The sequence below is a fragment of the Lepus europaeus genome, chromosome 6, assembly GCF_033115175.1.
Source record: "Lepus europaeus isolate LE1 chromosome 6, mLepTim1.pri, whole genome shotgun sequence".
NCBI classification, from domain to species: Eukaryota; Metazoa; Chordata; class Mammalia; order Lagomorpha; family Leporidae; genus Lepus; species Lepus europaeus.
Window position 1 is genome coordinate 29,733,245 of NC_084832.1, and position 13,494 is coordinate 29,746,738.

Below are 13,494 nucleotides of genomic sequence, written 5' to 3' on the forward strand. Positions count from 1 at the left end.
CCAATAATACAGTCAGTTACCTGTAATGAAAAGCTATAAATCCATTGTATCCAAGTATCCCATCCTTTCTTGGCTGAGAGAGCATGTGAGGGTGTAGAGCTTTCTAGGAGAGGACCAGGGAAGAAATCTATGGATTAAACAACAAGTTTTATGATTAAGAATTTCTAATTTGATATATAATTGAAAACATAAAGTACATATTAAATTCTCATTACTTTTTAAGTTCAAATGAATTGATGGTAAAATTATTATCCAACTGTATACTGGCCCAACAACAACAAAACAATAATTTTCTGAATTCCTAGTACTATTTAACAAAGAAACTATTTGAAACCTATAAAATTGATTTCAACCTACAAAATGTTAGCACACATTCACCTTACCACATCTTCTTTTTCATATATAAGGTCAAAGAATCTCCCCACATAATTTTGAGGGTTTTACCTTTGTCATGACAGATAACAAGTAGAGACAGAATTTGCTTTTTCCCAGTTCCCATTCCAAGTTCCAGAGTAGCTCATAGCCTCAGAAATGCTCATAAGTCTGTTCATTCTGATTCATCATGTCCAGGAAAATCAAATTGGTGTCATACAATCAGTATAGGCCTATCATGTGGATGGCAGCACTTTTCTCAGTGATGATCGAAAGTCAGGAACTATTCTGACAACCCAAAAATATCTTGAAAAAGTAAGAATGCACTTTTCACTTACAATTAATTTTTTAATCAATGTCAGCACATTGGGATAGATCTGCTTGATAAATTTAAGGCTACTTTGCCCTCATATAGTTGCATGATTATATCTGATTACTTGGTATAAGATCAGGCAGCTCTGTTGGGAAGCAGGGATATTGTTTATATTGGTAGTGGGTTGCAGTAAATGATTTCAGGATGTAGGATTTAAATTAAGAAATAAGCTCCAATTAAAAAGTTATGACAAAGAAGCAGTGTTGATTACATCAATTTAATCATTACACATTATATACAGCTAGTGTATAGATTATAGTGCATAATGTGTATGCTATTGTTCACAGTTGTTTTAGCACCTAAGAATAAACTTAACCAAGAAGGTGAATTTTTTTTTAATTTATTTGACAGGTAAAGTTATAGACAGTGAGAGAGACAGAGACAGAGAGAAAGGTCTTCCTTCTGTTGGTTCACTCCCCAAATCGCCGCTATGGCAGGCACTGTGGCGATCCGAACCCAGGAACCAGGTGCTTCCTCCCGGTCTCCCATGCAAACACAGGGGCCCAATTGATGGTTTAGTCAATGTGACTGAGCAATGCAACCCAAATAATTGATCAAGTTATTTGTCAAGCCTAAGTGTGTTCTCCACAGGTGGAGGATTAAACCAAGTGAGCCATGGCTCTGGCCCGAAGGTGAAAGTTTTGTCCACTGATAACTATGAAAAAAAAAAATTTAATAAGGCATGAACGAGTTTAAAGATATCATGTGCTACATAAATAAATTCAGAAACCAATTCAGTGGTGCTGTCAAAGAATAAAAAGATAAAGTTTTGGTACAAGTGTTATGACACAGCTGGTTAAGCCACCCATGGGGATGTCTACATTCCATTTGAGAGTTAGCCTGGAGTCTCCACACCTCTGCCTCCAATACAGCTTCCTGCTAATAGATTCTGAGAGGCAATGAGAACTCGCTTAAGCCACTGCTACCCAAGTGGGAGATGCAGGTAGAAGTGTAGCTCCTGGCTTTAGAGTAGTGTAGGAACTAAAGAATAAGGAAATTTTATTTGTTGTAGCTGTTCTTTTTTCCTTCATTTATGTCTCTGATAATTTTTTTAAAAAAATCCTGTGACTCTTTATATATTTTATTGTGTCTTTAATCTAAGCATTCATTTGGCTTTACTCCTGGAATTAAAATTTAGATACAGTATCCCAACCAAAAAAAAAATTAAAAAAGGCCAATCTGTGATATTTCATAACATGATAGTCAGGTCTTCTCATGAAGTTTGTTTCCTAGGATTTATTTACTTATTTGAAAGGTAGAGTGACAGAGAGAGGCAGAAAGATAGAGACAGGTTCACTCATTAAATTGTAATTGCTGAACTATGTGAAGCCAGGAGCTGGGAACTCCATCAAGGACTCCCTAATTTGTGGTAGGGGCTCAAGTATTTGGGATATCTTCTGTTGTCTTCACAGGTGTTTTAACAGGGAGATGAATATGAAATAGAGCAGCCAGGGCTTGAACCAATGCTATGATATAGAATGCTGTCTTCACAGTTATCAACTTAACTGTGTCACAATTGCTGCCCTCATCGTTTTTTTTTTTTCACATTTAGTTTAGAAATTCTTTTAAGAATAATAATTTCTTTGTTAAAAACACCACCAAGTAAAGATTTATAAATAACCAATGACTTGGTCATTCCAAAATTAATTTTTGACTCATAACTCCCTTATCTAAAAGTGAAAGTGTTTACCAATAACTAAACTAAGAAGTCAAAATGAAGAAATGATTAACAAATATTGCCTTTAATTTTGGAACTTAGACAAACCATAAAGGCATCTGAAGTCTATAAAACGGTGTACCGATATAGATCTTGATACAGATATGTTTTATGCTATCTAAATGATATAGTCACTTTTAATTAATGTGAGAGGCTGAGAGACAGAGAGCCCCATCAGTTGATTTATTCCACAATTGCCTGAAATATCCAGGGTTTGGCCAAGCTCAAATCAATCACCAGGAAATTATTCCAGGTCTCTCATGTGGGTGGCAACGGCCCAAGTACTTCAGCCATGACCAGATGCCTCCCAGCCCCATTAGCACAAAGCTGGTATAAAGAACAGAACCAAATTTCACACCCAGGCACTGTAAGACAGAATGCAAATATCTTAGCAGGTGTCTCAAACAATGGGTTAAGTGCCCTCTATAATTAATATATTAATGAAAAATATTAAAATATTTATTTAAAGTTGAAAGCATCACAGATATTATAATTTTAAAACAGCAAAGAATTTAAGTGTAAATGATTTTATTTTGAAAGATGAATCTTAATATATAAGTACTCAAAGTAAGTTTTTATTAGTATATCACCATTAATTATCAGATTTTTGGTATTTTGCAAGAGCTACAGTGATTTCCTTGAATAATGAAGACTATAATAATGATTCATTCAGTTATTTAGCCAACATATATTTTGAGCAGTTATTGAGAATTTTGCTAGGTGCGAGGAAGAGTGGTACTTGAGATAGGAAAAGTACTTGCATTCAAGAAGTCTATATCTGTTAAGATCAATCACATTCCATAATATATTTAATCAGAACAATTGGTAGGGGTCAGCAGGAGGTTGGACTGTCACTTTGGACAAAGATATCCCATATTGGAGTGTAATTCCACTCCTGACTAATTCACTTCAGATCCAGTTTCCTGTCAATACACCTGGGAAAGCATCAGATAATGGCCCAAGTACTTGGGTCACTGTTAGCCACATGAGAGACCCAAATGCAAATCTTAGCTCCTGGCTTCTCACTGTCCCAGTCCTGGCTGTTAGGGCCATTTAAGGACAGAATCAACAAATGGAAACTATCTCTCTCTCTCACTGAAACTCTGTATTTGGAATAAATAAATAAATCTTAAAAGAAAAGAACAATTGATAATAGTGGTGATTTTTTCCATTAATAGAATACAGTATTAGTTTCAAGTATGTTTATGGCATCATCAGTTTTTAAAAATGTATTTTCAGAGTGACAAGCATCTTCCATCTGCTGATTCTCTCTTCAAATGCCTGCAAATCCAGGGCTGGGGCAGACTGATGCCAACAGCCCAGAATTCCTTCCAGGTTTCCAAATGGGTGGCAGGGATTCAAGTGCTTGAGCCGATACCTGCTACCACCCAGAATGTGCCCTAGTGAAAACCTGAATCAGAAGCAGAGTTACCTGGTCTCCAACCAGGAACTGCTATATGGGATGTGAGCATGCCCTGCAATCAGTGTCTGCCCAGCTTAGCATATTTAGTCAAATTAAACATGAGTATCTTTATCCCTTTCACTTACAATATAGACAAAGCAATGTAAAGTAGTACTGCAGATTTGTTAGCAAAGGAATTAATAATCATTCAACCTTTATGTTTTATGTTCAAGGTCCAAGAAGCTTGAGACTGGTCCAAGAAGTTTGTAGCTCATTCTACAAAAATACTAAACTCCTATTTACAAGTTGTAAATGAAGACACTCTTTAGAACAGCTGTTATTCACTATGAATAGGAGAATTAAAATGTTGTGATAATTTCAGACTGCAACAAAATTTGACTTTTGTTTAAATAGTCACTTTTTTTAATTAAAATTTTATTTAATGAATATAAATTTCCAAAGTACAGCTTATGGGTTACAATGGCTTCCCCCTCCCAAAACTTCCCTCCCACTCACAACCCTCCCCTTTCCCGCTCCCTCTCCCCTTACAATCACATCATGATTCATTTTCAATTCTCTTTATATACAGAAGATCAGTTTAGTATATATTAGGTAACGATTTCAAGAGTTTGCCCCCATATAGCAACACAAAGTGAAAAAAAATACTGTTGGAGTACTAGTTATAGCATTAAATAAGAGTGTACAGCACATTAAAGACAGAGATCCTACATAATATTTTTTAAATTAATTAATTTTCTGTGCCATTTCCAATTTAACACCAGTTTTTTTTTTATTTCCAATTATCTTTATATACAGAAGATCGATTCAGTATATAATTAGTAAAGATCTCATCAGTTTGTACCCACACAGAAACACAAAGTGTAAAAATACTGTTTCAGTACTAGTTATAGCATCACTGCACATTAGACAACACATTAAGGACAGATCTCACATGGGATGTAAGTACACAGTGACTTCTGTTGCTGACTTAACAATTTGACACTCCTGTTCATGGCGTCAGTAATCTCCCTAGGCTCTAGTCATGAGTTGCCAGGGCTATGGAAGCCTTTAGGGTTCGCCGACTTTGATCTTATATCCGCTAGGGTCATAGTCAAAGTGGAAGTTCTCTCCTCCCTTCACAGAAAGGTACCTCCTTCTTTGATGGCCCTGTTCTTTCCACTGGGATCTCACTCACAGAGATCTTTCATTTAGGTCTTCTTCTTTTTTTCTTTTCCATGGTATCTTGGCTTTCCATGCCTACAATACTCTCATGGGCTCTTCAGCCAGATCCGAATGCTTTAAGGGCTGATTCTGAGGCCAGAGTGTTGTTTAGGACGTCTGCCATCCTATGAGTCTGCTGTGTATCCCACTTCCCATGTTGGATCTTTCTCTCCCTTTTTGATTCTATCAGTTAGTATTAGCAGACACTTTTCTTGTTTGTGTGATCCCTTTGATTCTTAGACCTATCGGAGCCATTGAATGTGAGCTGAAATTGATCACTTGGACTAGTGAGATGGCATTGGTACATGCCACCTTGATGGGATTGTATTGGAATCCCCTGGCACATTTCTAACTCCACCATTTGGGGCAAGTCTGATTGTGCATATCCCAAGTTGTACATCTCCTCCCTCTCTTTTTCCACTCTTAAATTTAACAGGGAACACCTTTCAGTTAAAATTTAAACACCTAAGAACATTTGGGATTGCATCAAATTAAGAATTTTCTGTACTTCAAAAGAAACAGTCAGGAAAGTGAAGAGGCAACCGACAGAATGGGAAAAAATATTTGCAAACTATACTACAGATAAAGGGTTGATAACCAGAATCTACAAAGAAATCAAGAAAATCCACAACAACAGAACAAACAACCCACTTAAGAGATGGGGCAAGGACCTCAATAGACATTTTTCGAAAGAAGAAATCCAAATGGCCAACAGACACATGAAAAAATGTTCAAGATCACTAGCAATCAGAGAAATGCAAATCAAAATCACAATGAGGTTTCACCTCACCCCGGTGAGAATGGCTCACATTCAGAAATCTACCAACAGTAGATGCTGGAGAGGATGTGGGGAAAAAGGGACACTAACCCACTGTTGGTGGGAATGCAAACTGGTTAAGCCACTATGGAAGTCAGTCTGGAGATTCCTCAGAAACCTGAACATAACCCTACCATACAACCCAGCCATCCCACTCCTTGGAATTTACCCAAAGGAAATTAATTTGGCTAATAAAAAAGCCATCTGCACATTAATGTGTATTGCAGCTCAATTCACAATAGCTAAGACCTGGAACCAACGCAAATGCCCATTAACAGTAGACTGGATAAAGAAATTATGGGACATGTACTCCATAGAATACTATACAGCAGTAAGGAACAATGAAACCCAGTCATTTGCAACAAGATGGAGGAATCTGGAAAACATCATGTTGAGTGAAATAAGCCAGTCCCAAAGAGACAAAGATCATTTGTTTTCCCTGATCTGCGACAACTGAGCACCAAAGGGGAAACCTGTTGAAGTGAAATGGACACTATAAGAAACAATGAACTGATCAGCTCTTGTCCTGACTCTAGATGTACAATGTAATACTTTATCCTTTTTAGTATTTGTTGTTGTTTTTGTTGTTGTTGTTCTAGTACTAGCGGTTGAACTCTGTAAATAGTCACATGTTCATAAAATTCAATTAGCTTTCTCTAAAAAATAAATTGCAGTAATGTAATCATGAATTTCCATTCCAGTAAAAATCTTTATTTTTCAAGTAACTCAAAATTTTGAAATAAGTATTTTTTTTCAAAAGTTTAAAGTTTTAATCTAAATTTGGACAATTTGGACAGACCAAATGGTAGCCATAGAAATGAACCCCCTCTCAGGCCACAGATGGGGCTAGACCAAGCCCCTGGACTTCTTGGGCTACTCCAGAACTGCAGCCTCACAAATCTGATTGGCTGCAGTGTCTGTGCAAGTCAGAAGCTGGACTGTAGCAGAGTGACTAGGAGAAGCCATGCCCTTCAAATTGGTTCAGAGCAAGGGAGTGGGCTTGGATTCTTTGACCATGGCATGCATTTTGGGAGTGAACTAGTGGATGAGAACTCTCTGACAATCTGCCTCTCTGTCTCAGGGTTAAATACAGAAACTTACACAATGAATATTATAAAATTTTAATGAGAGTTTATGGTAAGTGCATTGACCATATCCTTGTGAAGTATTTTGAGATATTCATTAATTAATGAGAATATTATTATAGAATATTAATATGTTTATCTAAAAAAAACCATTTACAGATAATTTGTTCCATTCTCCTCATGTTACAGATGAAGAAACTGACATCCAGAAAGGTCACAAGAAATTTATAGACTGAAGAAGTGTTTTGACTTCCCATCAAATAGATCATTTGTTATACATTTTGCAGCTTCATGAATCACCCATTTTCATTAAAGCATTCTGTCATATTAGATTGATGATTCAGCTGACATCAATATTTTACATCGTCACTAGATCATGGAAATAAATATTATATGTTTGTAACTCTGCAGATAAATGGTTACATTGCATTCAATTTTATGTTTTTATCTTTGCTTTTTAAAGTTTTTATTTGCTTAATTCAGAGAGAGGAAAAAGGAGGGGAAAAGGCAAGAGACAGAAACAGATAGAAAGGAGAGAGAGGGAGTTTTGCCATCCACTGATCCACTTCACAAATGCTTGCCATGTTTGGGGCTAGCCCAGGCTGAAGACAGGAGCTAGGAACTCAATCCAGGTCCACTGTGTGGGTGGCAGGAATCCTACTACATGAGCCATTAACATTGCCTCCCAAGGTTTGCTTTGGAAGGAAGTTGGAGCCTGGAGCCAGAGGCAGCTATCAAACCCAAACACTCTAAAATGAAATGCAGGTATCAACTGCTTGACCTAATGGGCATCTGTGACATTCTATTTCATAATTCCAGTAGAACACTACGTCATTGGGACGATTATAACATTTTTCCTGTTGTCTTTAAAGTTTACTTTTTCTTTGCATTTTATGGCACTTAAAGTAGGAAGTATATATTTATCTTTATACCTTTGTTTTTCTTTTGGATGATTTTTCAAATTCTTATAGTAGCACCATGAAATTGCTTTCAAAATGGAAAAACAGGTGAGGGATCTATCTTTATAATGTCAGCCTAGAATTCTCATCCTCAAATGTCATAGGATTATGATAGTAAATCTTCTAGACAAATACAGATCTAAAATAGTAAATCTGTTTTTAGGCAGCATAATATGGGGGTGGGGGTGGGGAGAGACAGAGGCAGAGACAGAGACAGAGACAGAGAGAGAGATCTCCCATCAACTGTGTCATTGTTCAAACACCCACAACAGTCGGGGCTGGAGTTGGGCCAGGCCAGAGACAGGAGCTTGAAATTATATCTGACTCTCCCACATGGATGTCAGGGATGAAAAGACTTGGGCTAACATCTCCTGCCTTCGTAGGTTCATCAGTAGCAGGAAGCCAGACTGGAAATGGAGAAGATGTTACTCTAATCTGCACTCCAATGTGGCATGCTGCCATGTGAAGGAGCAATCTAACATACTGCACCACACACTTTCCCAAGTAAGTCTTCTTTTAATTTTGTACAATATATTCCCTTTAAGGAATTTCTCAATTCTGAAGGATGGAATTAAGAACAGCCTAATAATAAGATCATGATGATTGAATAAAATTACACAAAGAACAAAGGATTACTTGTGTTGAGAAAGAAACATATTTAGTGTCCATCTCTGTTACCAGACATAAATGAACACGGAATTGAATAGCACAAAGAAACTTGTAAGGTATCATAAACCTTTAAAAGTTTAGAATTCTTCATACATATTTCATCCAGGTCATAGTGCACATCATTTTCTGAGTTAATAAGTCATGAACTACATTTTCAGATCAGAAGTAGAACTTATATGATTTAATCATAAAATATGGGGCTGGAGATTTTCCAGAGACATCCAGAGATGCTAACTTGGAGTATTGTATTCAGAATTGAGAGTATTTCTGTGTATGTTTTATTAATAATTTGAAGTAATCTTTAGATCATTGAACACAAATATCTATGATGAATAATATATAGGGATACAGCTTTCATTTCTTACAAGAATCTGACCGTTGTCAATTATCTAAATGCTGTATTATGAGACTTTTTAATATGTAATTTTTATGGGATGGTACGGTATTACTTCTTGTATGTAAAATTCCTTATAAGTTCTGTTTTGTTCATTATAACCCACTCGCAGATAATGTAATAAATAGAATTTCAATCAATTCAGTGAAATGAATCAGTAAAGCATAAACTGGCAATCTTGTATACTATTGTTATGTGCATCTCAGTATAATAGGTTACATTACATTATTTTAATAATCTTTGATCAAATATGCCTAGTTATAGGGAATTGTTAGAAATTATGGAATTTCAGTTCTCTACTCAAAAAGCACTGAATTACTCCTCCTACAGAAGAGTGGAAAATTGAATTATAGATTGGAACTCACATTAGTACTAAAATAGACATTTTTAAAAAGATTTATTTATTTGTTTGAAAGACAGAGTTAGAGAGAGAGGGAGAGAGAGTAACCTTCCATCTGCTGGTTCATTCCCCAAATGATGATAATAGCCAGGGCTGGGCCAATCTGCAGCCAGGAGCTCAGAGCCAGGAGCCTCCACCAAGTCTCCCAAGTGGGTGCAGGAGCTCAAGCACTCGCACCATCCTCCACTACATTCACAGGTGCGCTATCAGGGAGCTAGATTGGAAGTGGAGCAGCCAGGACTTGAATTGGTGTCCATATGGGGTGCAGACACTGCAGGTGGAGGCTCAACCTGCTACACCACAGCTCACACCTAAAATAAACAAATGGACATTTTTAAAAGTCAGTCATTTTATCTTTTTCATCGGTTGCCAAGCTTTACAATGTGATATTGTTTCTCTTCAAAGAATCAGTGAATAACAATATCATCTTGTCGTTCTTTATGATTTAAAAGAAGATACAGGAGCAAGTTGGAATGTCCTTAAGAGGGAAAAGCATGTCATGTGCATGCTTTGAATGAGAAATGAGAGACAGAGATGAATGGTGATTGACAGATCAGACAATAAGTGTCCCCAGATACCCAAGTGAGAAACAAGGGCACTTTTGTCTGAAGGAAAGTATCGATCTAGGTTGTAGACGACAGTAAAAAATATCACTGAACCAAGAAGCAATCACTAAAAGTATCTTTTATTTCTCCTTTTCAGTTGACAAATTCCATGAAAAGCCCATAACCAGTTGTTCAGCCTCCTCAATAATTTTGTAGTCAAGGTCATATTTCCAGGTGTTTAGTGCTGTGGTTGGCAGGACAGAATGAGGAGCGTTTGTAAAATTGATATATATTACAGGTGTGGCATTGTTTGATCACACATATCTGTCACTATATCCTAAGGAAAATGGGATTTAATTTGACAGCATTTCCTCTTTTAAATTTTTAATGAATATGGTCCAGTAGCCTATAGTTTGTGGAGAAAATTTACAGTGTATTTATAAATAGAAAGATGCAGATTTGCTTACAGATTCGTGACATCAGGCCACTTTTTGAGAAATGGTACTTTTGCTTCTTGAACTTAAATGGAGACCATGTGCCCCTATCTCTAGTGGCTTCAAATAAGCATTTTCAGCATAGTTGATGTCCTTATAAATTAATTTGAATTATTCTTCAAATTTATGCTTTATTTTTTTCATATTGTGAAGAATGAAATATGTTTTTATTTCTGTTTGGTTTACATTAAGAATTTTCACTGAAACCAATGCAAAAACACAGACTCATTGGGGACTTCTCATTTAAATTACATTTTGGGGCACAGGCTATGGAGCAAAGGATTAAAGCTATTGCTTGCCATGATGGCACATTATCTTGGAGTGCCAGTTCAAGTCTGGTTGTTTTCCCTCTGATCCAGCTTCTTGCTAATGGCCTAGAAAAAGCAGTGGAAGGTGGCTCAAATGTTTGAATTTCTGCCAAAATGTGGGGAACCTAGAAGAAGCTCCTAGTTCCTGGCTTCAGTCTGGCCCAGCACTGGCCATTACAGTCATCAGAGGAGTGAACCAACAGAAGGATGATCTCTATTTTTGTCTCTTCCTTTCTGTCAGTAACTCTGTCTTTCAAATAAGCATAAATAAATCTTTAAAAACTTAAAAAAAAACTTAAAAATAAGTTGCATTTTAGTACAAGATGGGAGGTTCTGAAATGAATATCAAGATAACAGGTTAATAGGACCAATTTTTCTTTGAGAGAATCAAGAGCATAACAATATGCTAATTGATACAAGTGTGATAGTAGGGTGTTTTGCATCTATCATGTATCCATCAGATAGATGATGAATCAAAGCAAATGGAGAGACAGGATCTGTGAAAAATATCTTGCATAGTTTATAAGTGATAATTAGAAGTAAAAGAAAAAGAAAGTCAAAGATTAAACTGATAGTGGTATTTATTATGAGCCACAAACATTTCTTTCAAAAATCTCCTTATGCACTATGAATTTATAGTCTTTGTATAAAGCACATAAATTGACTCTTATGTTATGACTTTTGAATTGTTAATTCATTTTATACAAACTATTAATGCATCCCTGTTTGAATAAAGCCACCTCTAACATAACCAGGCAGAAGCTCCAAGAGGAAGACAAAATCATTTGGGAGAATATTAAAGCATCTTTGGTGCTACCTCTGAAACAAATACTTTATGCTTTCTACTCAATCTCAATGTTATTTATATTTCTGTGTTAATGTGGTACTCACTGATGTTATAATTTTCCCTTTTCTGCTTCATAAAAATGCAGCCTTGTTTTTAGATACCTCTTACATTTCTATTTCATTCTTCCAAAGCAGATAAACTATTCTAGTCTGATCGAGTCCATGAGTGCTAAGAATTAGACTAAGCTTAAAAAATAAGTGCAAGTCTCAAAACTACCTCTATAGGTAACCGTGCTAAGTCAGCCTTTTTTTAAAGCTTTACTGTATTTATATAACTCAGATTTACAAAGAAAGAGGGAAACACACACACACACACACAGAGAGAGAGAGAGAGAGAGAGAGAGAGAGAGAGAGAGAGAAATCTTCCACCTGCTGGTTCATTCCCCAAATAGTTGCAACTGCAAGTACTGGGCTGGGCCAAAGCCAGGAGCCAAGAGCTTCCTCAAGGTCTCCCACATTGGTACAGGGGCCCAGGCATTTCTTCTACTGGCCATCTTCTACTGCTGCTTTCCCAGGCACATTAGCAGGGAGCTAGACTGGAAGTGGAGCAGTTGAGACTGGAACCAGTGCCTGTATGGGATACTGTTGTTGCAGAAGGCAGCTTAACCAACTGCAGCACAGTGCCTGCCCAGAAAGGATTCAGTCTTTCTCTGAAAGTATTTATTCAACTTTGTGAGAAAACTTATTTTACTTTCTGTGTTTTCTTGGATGTGTATCTTCAGGCAGAGTGAAGTAACAGGAAGGTTTTTTTTTTTGTTTGTTTGTTTGTTTGTTTGTTTGTTTCTGTATAGTGACAAATGTGAGGAAGAACTGAACTCCTCCTGTGAGCACATGCTGGCAAGTGACCTCTTGTATTCTCTGTGGAGGAATATCACATTTCCACCTCTATTGTGGGTTTAGAGAAAGGAAATGGGTAATTTGATGCAATACATTCTATCACCTGCCATCGTCCTCTTTTGTGATAGTTTGATATCTCACACCCCTGTTGGATATTTTTATCCAGCTAGAGTTTTGCAAGTAATATCTTATTGAAGTTTTCATTTATAAATTTTAATCGCAAAATAATAGTTGTACATATTAATGGAATAAAGTGTAATAAATTTCTAGCATGCAATATGAAATAATCAAATAAGGAAACTTGGTATCTATATTTCCTTAAACATTTATGATTTCTATGTAGTAGGAGGTTTCAAATTCCTCTCTTCCAATTGTTTACAAAATATATTAAAAACGTTGTAATCTGTGTTCACCCTATTGTGGAAACAAAACACTAGAACTTGCCAAATTTTAATAGGATACACTTTTAATTGCAAAAATAAGAAAATAGTGGGTCTATCATGAGTCATGATCAACAGCAAGTCTTTTATTTATTTATTTATTTATTTAACTTGTATGTAATGAATATAAATTTCCAAAGTATAGCTTATGGATTACAATGGCTTCCTCCCCATAACTTCCCTCCCACCCACAACCCTCCCCTTTCCTTCTCCCTCTCCCCTTCCATTAACATCAAGATTCATTTTCAATTCTCTTTATATACAGAAGATCAGTTTAGCATATATTAAGTAAAGATTTCAACAGTTTATACCCACATAGAAACACAAAGTGAAAAATGCTGTTTGAGTACTAGTTATAGCATTAAATCATAATGTACAGCACATTAAGGACAGAGATCCTACATGAGGAGTAAGTGCACAGTGACTCCTGTTGTTGACTTAACAGATTGACACTCTTGTTTATGGCATCAGTAATCACCCTAGGCTTTTGTCATGAGTTACCAAGGGTATGGAAGCCTTTTGAGTTCACCGACTCTGATCATATTTAGACAAGGTCATAGTTAAAGTGGAAGTTCTCTCCTCCCTTCAGAGAAAGGTACCTCCTTCTTTGATGAC